This window comes from Salmo trutta, chromosome 25, assembly GCF_901001165.1.
Source record: "Salmo trutta chromosome 25, fSalTru1.1, whole genome shotgun sequence".
Lineage (NCBI taxonomy): Eukaryota > Metazoa > Chordata > Actinopteri > Salmoniformes > Salmonidae > Salmo > Salmo trutta.
The window spans coordinates 26,501,262-26,509,128 of record NC_042981.1 but is presented as its reverse complement, the minus strand read 5'-3'; the positions used below and the strand labels follow the sequence as shown (position 1 = coordinate 26,509,128).

General features: G+C 39.6%; 1 protein-coding gene across 1 annotated transcript in view; it reads left to right on the top strand.

Moving 5' to 3' along the window:
* The first annotated feature begins 7,247 nt into the window (after positions 1–7,247).
* LOC115162269 (BTB/POZ domain-containing protein 7) overlaps positions 7,248–7,867 on the top strand; it is a 45,540-nt gene continuing 44,920 nt past the window's right edge. Inside the window, exon 1 of the mRNA XM_029713419.1 lies at positions 7,248–7,634. The gene's annotated coding sequence lies outside the window, so the exon portion shown is untranslated. The remainder of the gene's footprint in view (positions 7,635–7,867) is intronic.

Sequence of the window (7,867 nt, the reverse complement as noted above, 5' to 3'; positions counted from 1 at the left end):
TCCAGTTTCTCCTTTCTGTCCACTCCTTATGTGACCAGGTGTCCATTTCTGCCTGGGTACGCCGCTTGATCCAATCATGGTGGGTAGTTCTGTAACGGTCGTCGTATAGAGGGGACCAAGGCGCGGCGTGTTGAGTGCTCATGATTATTCTTTAATGAAAACTAAACACTTTTACAAAGAAACAAAACGACAGCAAACAGTTCCGTCTGGCAACAGACAACAAAACGGAAAACAACTACCCACAAAACACAATAGAAAAAACCCCAACTTAAATATGATCTCCAATTAGAGACAACGCGAACCAGCTGCTTCTAATTGGAGATCATCCCAAAACTCCAACATAGAAATAGAAAAACAAGAACTAAACATAGAAACAAAAAACATAGAATGCTCACCAATATCACACCCTGACCTAACTAAACAGAGAAAAAACAGCTCTCTTAGGTCAGAGCGTGACAGAAGGAAAGAAATTCCACAAATTAACTTTTAAAAAGGCACACCTGTTAATGCATTCCAGGAAAGTACCTCATGAAGCTAGTTGAGAGAATGCCAAGAGTGTGCAAAGCTGTCATCAAGGCAAAGGGTGGCTACTTTGAACAATCTCAAATATAACATATTGTCACGACCTCTGCCGAAGTCGATGCCCCTCCTTGCACGGGTGGTGCTCGGCGGTTGACGTCACTGGTCTTCTAGCCATCATTGATCAGTTTTTCATTATCCATTGGTTTTGTCTTGTCTTCCATCACACCTGTTTCCAATCCCATTAATTGCTTGTGTATTTATCTATCTGTTTCCCCTCATGTCCTTGTCGGTGATTGTTTGTATGTTATTTTACGTGGATCTGTGTTTCGGTGTGTGACGGGTATTTTTTACCCAGTTTATTTTGTACTTTGGTTATGGAGTTTGTTTTTTATTAAATACTCCATATCAACCAACTTGGTTTCTCCTGCGCCTGACTTCCCTGCCACCTACATTCACGAATATGACACATATGTTTTAATTTGATTAATACTTTATTTTTTGCTTACTACATGATTCCATCTGTATTATTTCATAGATTTGATGTCTTCAGTATTATTCTACAATGTAGAAAATAGTAAAAATAAAGAAACCCTTGAATGAGTATGTGTGTCCAAAAGTTTTACTGGAACTGTATATCTGGAATGGTTTTCTTTCCTTTACAGGAATCAATTAGAATTATTCCCAGTTCACCCCAGCTAAAAGAAACAAGAATTTCAGTTCTGAGGCAAAGAGAATAGACACTACAACCTTAACTTTACTTCTCAACAGATCTCAGTGTTTGCCAATAACCAGGATTAGAGTATTCCCCTTTCCATCTCCAGCTGATAAAGTAGCAACATGTAACGCCCTGGCCATAGAGAGGGGTTTTTTGTTCTTTATTTTGGTTAGGCCAGGGTGTTACATTGGGTGGGCGTTCTATGTTCCTTTTTCTATGTTTTTGTATTTCTTTGTTTTGGGCCGTGTGTGTGGCTCCCAATCAGGCACAGCTGAAGCTCGTTGTTGCTGATTGGGAGTCACACATAAGGAGCATGTTTTTCCTTTGGGTTTTGTGGGTAATTGTTTCTGTTAGTGTTTGCACCTGACAGGAATGTTTTGGCTGTCAGTTTTCTTGTTTTTGTAAAGTGTTCACGTTGGTCTATTAAATTCCTATGATGAACACTAACTCCGCTGCACCTTGGTCTCTCTCTTCAGACAGCCCTTAGACATCATCCTGTGTCTGGAGCCTGGTTCTGAGTGGACTCACTGGTTCCTGGTTCTGTATGTCCACTAGAAGATCTCAAAAATCCCTCATTCAACTGAAGGCACATGCAGATTGGAATTTTGGAGGTGAAAACTGAGTGGGCCGGGTGTCAGTGTGCTGAAACAATGTTTAGTATCTTGCAATGAAGACGAGCAACAATGCAATGCCATCAAGACAAAAATACTACATTTCATGATTCAACCTCTTTAGAAACAAAATAAATTACAAATATTAAACATTTTACCATCCACCTGGTAAATGATTGCGGTTTAGTTTAACTGTTTATACATTAATTCATATTATACATTATTAAGATAAGCTACATTTAGGCAGAGTTTTTGTGGCTCAGTGATGTTTCAGTGATGTCCTTTTATACATTTTGGTGGAGCCGAGTCAGTGTTCTGGAGGGGTCTCTGGCAGTAAACTGGGATACTGTGCATGATCCATCCAGTCGGGACTAGGAGAGTGAACGCAAACACTGACATTGTGAAGCGAGATTGCTGTGAGGGAAACAAGGAGATCACATACATATTTAGCATGTAAAACATTGCTGTGAGGGAAACAAGGAGATCACATACATATTTAGCATGTAAAACATTGCTGTGAGGGAAACAAGGAGATCACATACATATTTAGCATGTAAAACATTGCTGTGAGGGAAACAAGGAGATCACATACATATTTAGCATGTAAAACATTGCTGTGAGGGAAACAAGGAGATCACATACATATTTAGCATGTAAAACATTGCTGTGAGGGAAACAAGGAGATCACATACATATTTAGCATGTAAAACATTGCTGTGCAAATACTGAATCAAACGGTCAACAGGCACCACCTGAATGTAACGCCTTAGTCTTGTAATAATAATAATAATATATTGAACAAAAATATAAACGCAACATGTAACAATTTCAACGACTTCACTGTTACAGTTCATAAGAGGCAATTAGTCAATTGAAATAAATTAATTAGGCCTTAATCTATGGATTTCACATGACCGGAAATACAGATATGCTTCTGTTGGTTACAGATACCTTAAAAAAATGGGCCTGATCACGTCGCGTATTATTGTGCATTCAAATTGCCAATCGATAAAATGTAATTGTGTTCGTTGTCCATAGTTTATGCCTGACCATTCCATAACCCCACCGCCACAATGGGGCACTTTGCTCACAACATTGACATCAGCAAACCGCTCGCCCACACGACGCTACACACATGGTCTGCGGTTGTGAGGCAGGTTGGACTTACTAACAAATTCTCTAAAACGACATTGGAGGCAGCTTATGCTAGAGAAATTAACATTACATTTGCTTCCAACAGCTCTGGTGAACATTCCTGCAGTCATCATGCCAATTGCACGCTCCCTCAAAACTTTAGGCATCTGTGGCATTGTGCTGTGAGACAAAACTGCACATTTTAGAGTGGCCTTTTATAGTCCCCAGGACAAGGTGCATTTGTGTAATGATCATGCTCTTTAATCAGCTTCTTGATATGCCTCACCTGTCAGGTGGATGGATTATCTTGGCAAAGGAGAAATGCTCACTAACAGGGACGTAAAACACATTTTTTTGAGAGAAACAAGCTTTTTGAGCATATGGAACATTTCAGGGATCTTTTATTTCAGCTCATGAAACATTGGACCAACACTTTACCTGTTGCGTTTATATTTGTTTAGTGTAATTTGATGGGTGCTTATATTTGTCCTATTTCACACATGTACAAGCGTGTATTAATAATATGTGTAAATTGGAAATATGTTTTTTGCATATCCCAATTCTCCCCGAGACACCCTCTGCGAGTGGGGTCATGGCCAGGGTGTCACGGTTGTCGTAGGAATGAGAGGCCCAAGGTGCAGCGTGTGTGTCGTTCTACATTTTTATTTACACTGAAACTATGCAATACATAAATAAACTGAAAGACAAAAACAACAAACCGTGACGCAGAGGTGAAACATACACAACTCAAAATTAATCACCCACAAAACCCAGATGGAAAAACCCCTACTTAAGTATGATCTCCAATTAGAGACAACGAGGACCAGCTGCCTCTAATTGGAGATCATCCCAAACAAAACCCCAACAGAAATACAAAACTAGAACCAAAACATAGAAATAGAAAACATAGAAGAAGAAAAAACCTGTCACGCTCTGACCTACTCTACCATAGAAAATAACATATTTCTATGGTCAGGACGTGACACAGGGTCTGCCATTATCATTGGTGACCCTAAAGCAATTAGGGTTAAGTGCCTTGCTCAAGGGCACATCTACAGATGTTTCATCTTGTCGGCTTGGGGATTCGAACTAGAAACCTTTCGGTTACTGGCCCAAAGCGCTAACTGCTAGGCTACGTTACAGTGTAATAATACTGTAATTACCTTGTTCAGGACATTATGCTTTGTGCAAAGCCATCTCTCTGTAACGGTTGTCGTCGGATTTAGACCAAAATGCAGCGGGGAAATGTGCACTCATCTTCTTTATTATAAACGGACAAGAAGGAGAACCAAAACAAACACAAAGAAAACACAACTACTACTCACATGCTGGTAAGGCACAAAGCTATACACAGCATAATCTCCCACAAAGTACTCAACAAACACACACCTATATATAGGACTCTCAATCAGAGGCAACTAGAAAACACCTGCCTCCAATTGAGAGTCCAACCCCAATTAACAAAACATAGAAATACAAAAGACTAGACAGAACATAGAAATACGCTAACATATAACAGTGCCCAAAAACCCCCGGAATACATAAATCAAATACCCTACTAAACAAACCACCACCCCGAACCACATAAAACAAATACCCGCTGCCACGTCCTGACCAAACTACAATAACAAATAACCCCTATTACTGGTCAGGACGTGACACACTCTCTCTCTCTCTCTCTCCCTCTCTCTCACTCTCTCTCTTTCTCTCATAGAAACCAACTTCCCCTCAAGCTGTAGGTTTACAGCTGGGCGGACCAATTGACCTTCCCCCCAGAGGCTCATGAACCTTGGCTCTGATGATAATATATCGTTGTCTCCCTAGCACAGTCTCCATCCCCCTGCCTCCATAGCATCCTCCCCTGGCACTGTAGACTTCATAGCAAAACACCCATAAATTATCCGTTAAAAACCCTGTGGACGTCCCTGAGGAGAGCAGAGCGGACAGCTGGACCAACATTGGGCTCTGTCTCACATCTCAGTCATCATATCTCTTTTCCGAGGGGAAAGCTTGGCTCTACTAACTTATAAATAACAAATAAATAAAACATATTTCACTCTCGGCTGGAAAACCCACCTCACTTGAATACACCACATTAGAGAATGTAAAGTGATATGTTACAGATATGGCTGCCTGAGACTGAAACTTTGTTGTTATGTTGTAGTTTCTTGTGTGATGTTTGTGTAATTTTAGGAGTTCAGTGGGCAAAAACTTGTAAAAGTTAGCTTTCTTTTAATTAAATTCCTATGAGCTTTGCCTAAACCTTCCTCACCCTACAATTCTGACATTGGATGGTAATATAGTGTACCATGCACTTTAAAATATTTGCAGACAACAACAAAAAAAGAATGAAAAAGATGTAAATAAATTCTTAACATTGACATAACGAAATAAATGCCAAAAGAGACACTTCCAAAACAATGTTTTTTTGGTAATAAGATGACCTTTTATATATATAAAAGGTTAGACAGAGACATGGGAAGCTTTGTTTCCTACACCAGGCCCAATCTTGTCCTTTGGTGGCTTGCTGTAGATATTTGATCTGTGGTCCAGCAGAACCGCCTTTGTTCGAACAAGGAACCCAGTAAGTCCCCTAAAAAGAGCAAACATTGCTCTACTTAGTCCAATGTGGCTAACGTCAGGTTCTCTCAGCTTCTGGACAACAGACCCTTTCTTAGTAACATCTTAGTAACACAAACACTTTCCAGCAGCACATCCTGTGTGATAGAATCAGATAGACACTGGGCCTTTATCAAGACTTCCCATCATCATCATCCTCCAAAGTGAGGAGTCACTATGACAGGGCCCAGACTAAAAAACACACCATAGTCCAAAAAACATACTATACATGCAATCATATTGTGGACTGGTTTTATATAATTTTGTTTAATTGCAATCAAATGGTATCGAAAAAAATCCAATGAAATTTTTCACCTTAAAATGAAGCCTGCTTGCTTGACACCTTGAGAAAATAAACACTGACTGCAGCCCACTATGGCAATGGTTCACAGTTGATGAATTCTACATGAATATTTAGCTAGTGCAGAATGACCATATCACATTTGTAATGTATAATCAGATTACATGGGTCAACACAACAAAAATAACAGCAAGCTGTGTCATGTGTCATAGGTCGCTAGGAACCAGGAGATTGTGGGTATTACTGAAACATATGTTCGTCATTATGAGACTCTTAAAGAGTAAACATATAGCCTGGTAACTGTAAACATACTTATCTAAAGATCTAGATATGATGCACTCAAGTTAGAAAGCGCTATTCTCAGGGCATGTGCTACAATACAGTTTGTGCAGACAAACTCAGACATGTGACATCCATAACAACACATTTGACCAGATTGTATTGCTCTAAATGCACATTCATATTGTCATTCAGGAAATGTTATAGGATGTCAGCATGAATAGAAGAGTGCAGAAGAGAATGGATTTAGGAACGGATGGCCTGTGCCAACCACATGATAATCATTGTAAAAATGTAATATTTTATTCACCTAGGCTTTTTTGATAAGAAATGAACTTACGCAATCGGGAAGAATGCACATTTTCCTTTATAAAAGAAGTATAATTTTGAAAATAGTTACAGAAGCCGAATTCTCTTTCTCTGGAGAAGTCAGAATCCATTGTCAGGATGAATTTTATGTAACCGGTCGCCCTCATTTGGAGGATAGTGGTACTTCAGTGATGACTGTAAATTCCACACTGAAGACCATTAAGTGCAATCAACTATCATTGTGGCCTAGCCACTTATTTTGTAAGAATAGACATAAGACAAAACACACAAGTAAATAATGTATTAGGTATATAGCATATTATTGAATTACTTAGGCTTGTTTGATTGTTTAAAAGGTTCTGATCTACAATCTTCACACGGCAACTGCACAGGTGTCAGTCGGTAAAGAATCTGAAATCCCTAGAGAAGACGCAGGTGTATGTATGCACACTGTGTGGTCTTCATGGTAGCTCATTGTTGCTCTCATGGAATGCAATTCCCTGTCTACAAATAGGCCTATAACAGAGATATCCAGTGAAAGTGCATGTATAGCTGTCATTGCATGCATTTGCTCCATTATTAACATGTTGGTAACACACTCTTTGATTGTTTACAATTTTCCAGACTGTGGCTTTTAAATACTCATAAACTGCACTTTAAATATTTCATGAGTACTGGAGGCCTATTATATGACCTACCTATATTGCTCGCACATACAGCTAGACGGCGCTCGCAAACTGACAATTCCCGACTCATTACAGATTTGAACCAGTCAGCAAACAGCCTCCGGATAGGCCACACCACCCACCCAACCAAGCGCCGCGCAAGGATGGGTTTTTTTTTTCTCAGGAAAACAAATCCAAGCAAAGGGTCACGTCTTGAGTTTATTTTCTCGCAAAAAAAACATGCAATTTGTTGAAAAGTCGAGGCAAAGTGGATCTAAAGGCACATACTGCATTCTCTCGTTGGATATGGCGTCGATCTATGCGTGATGCTCGGTGTTACAAAGGGGATTTGTGCCGTTGACAAAAAAAAATCTAAAAGGAATTATCATAACTTGAGTCGGGAATCAACTTGAAAGGAAGAATAATTTCTGTAAGAAGAGAAGGAAAGGAAGGCTCGAGCATATTGAAGTCTGCTCAAGGTATGACATCTCAAACTATTCAATCAACGACCTATATTATTAATGAACATTTACAAAACTTGTCAAGTCTCCGCGCACTAGTCAAAGCGGACGTAGCAACCGACATGTAATTACAGGGTTATGAACGTGGCTAACAGGCTACCGAAATGTTTCTTTGCGTTTTTGCACTGAACTTGTTTACTTTAAAGGCCACTTTTACTGTGATTAATTTCCGATTCAGCCGAACCTATTCC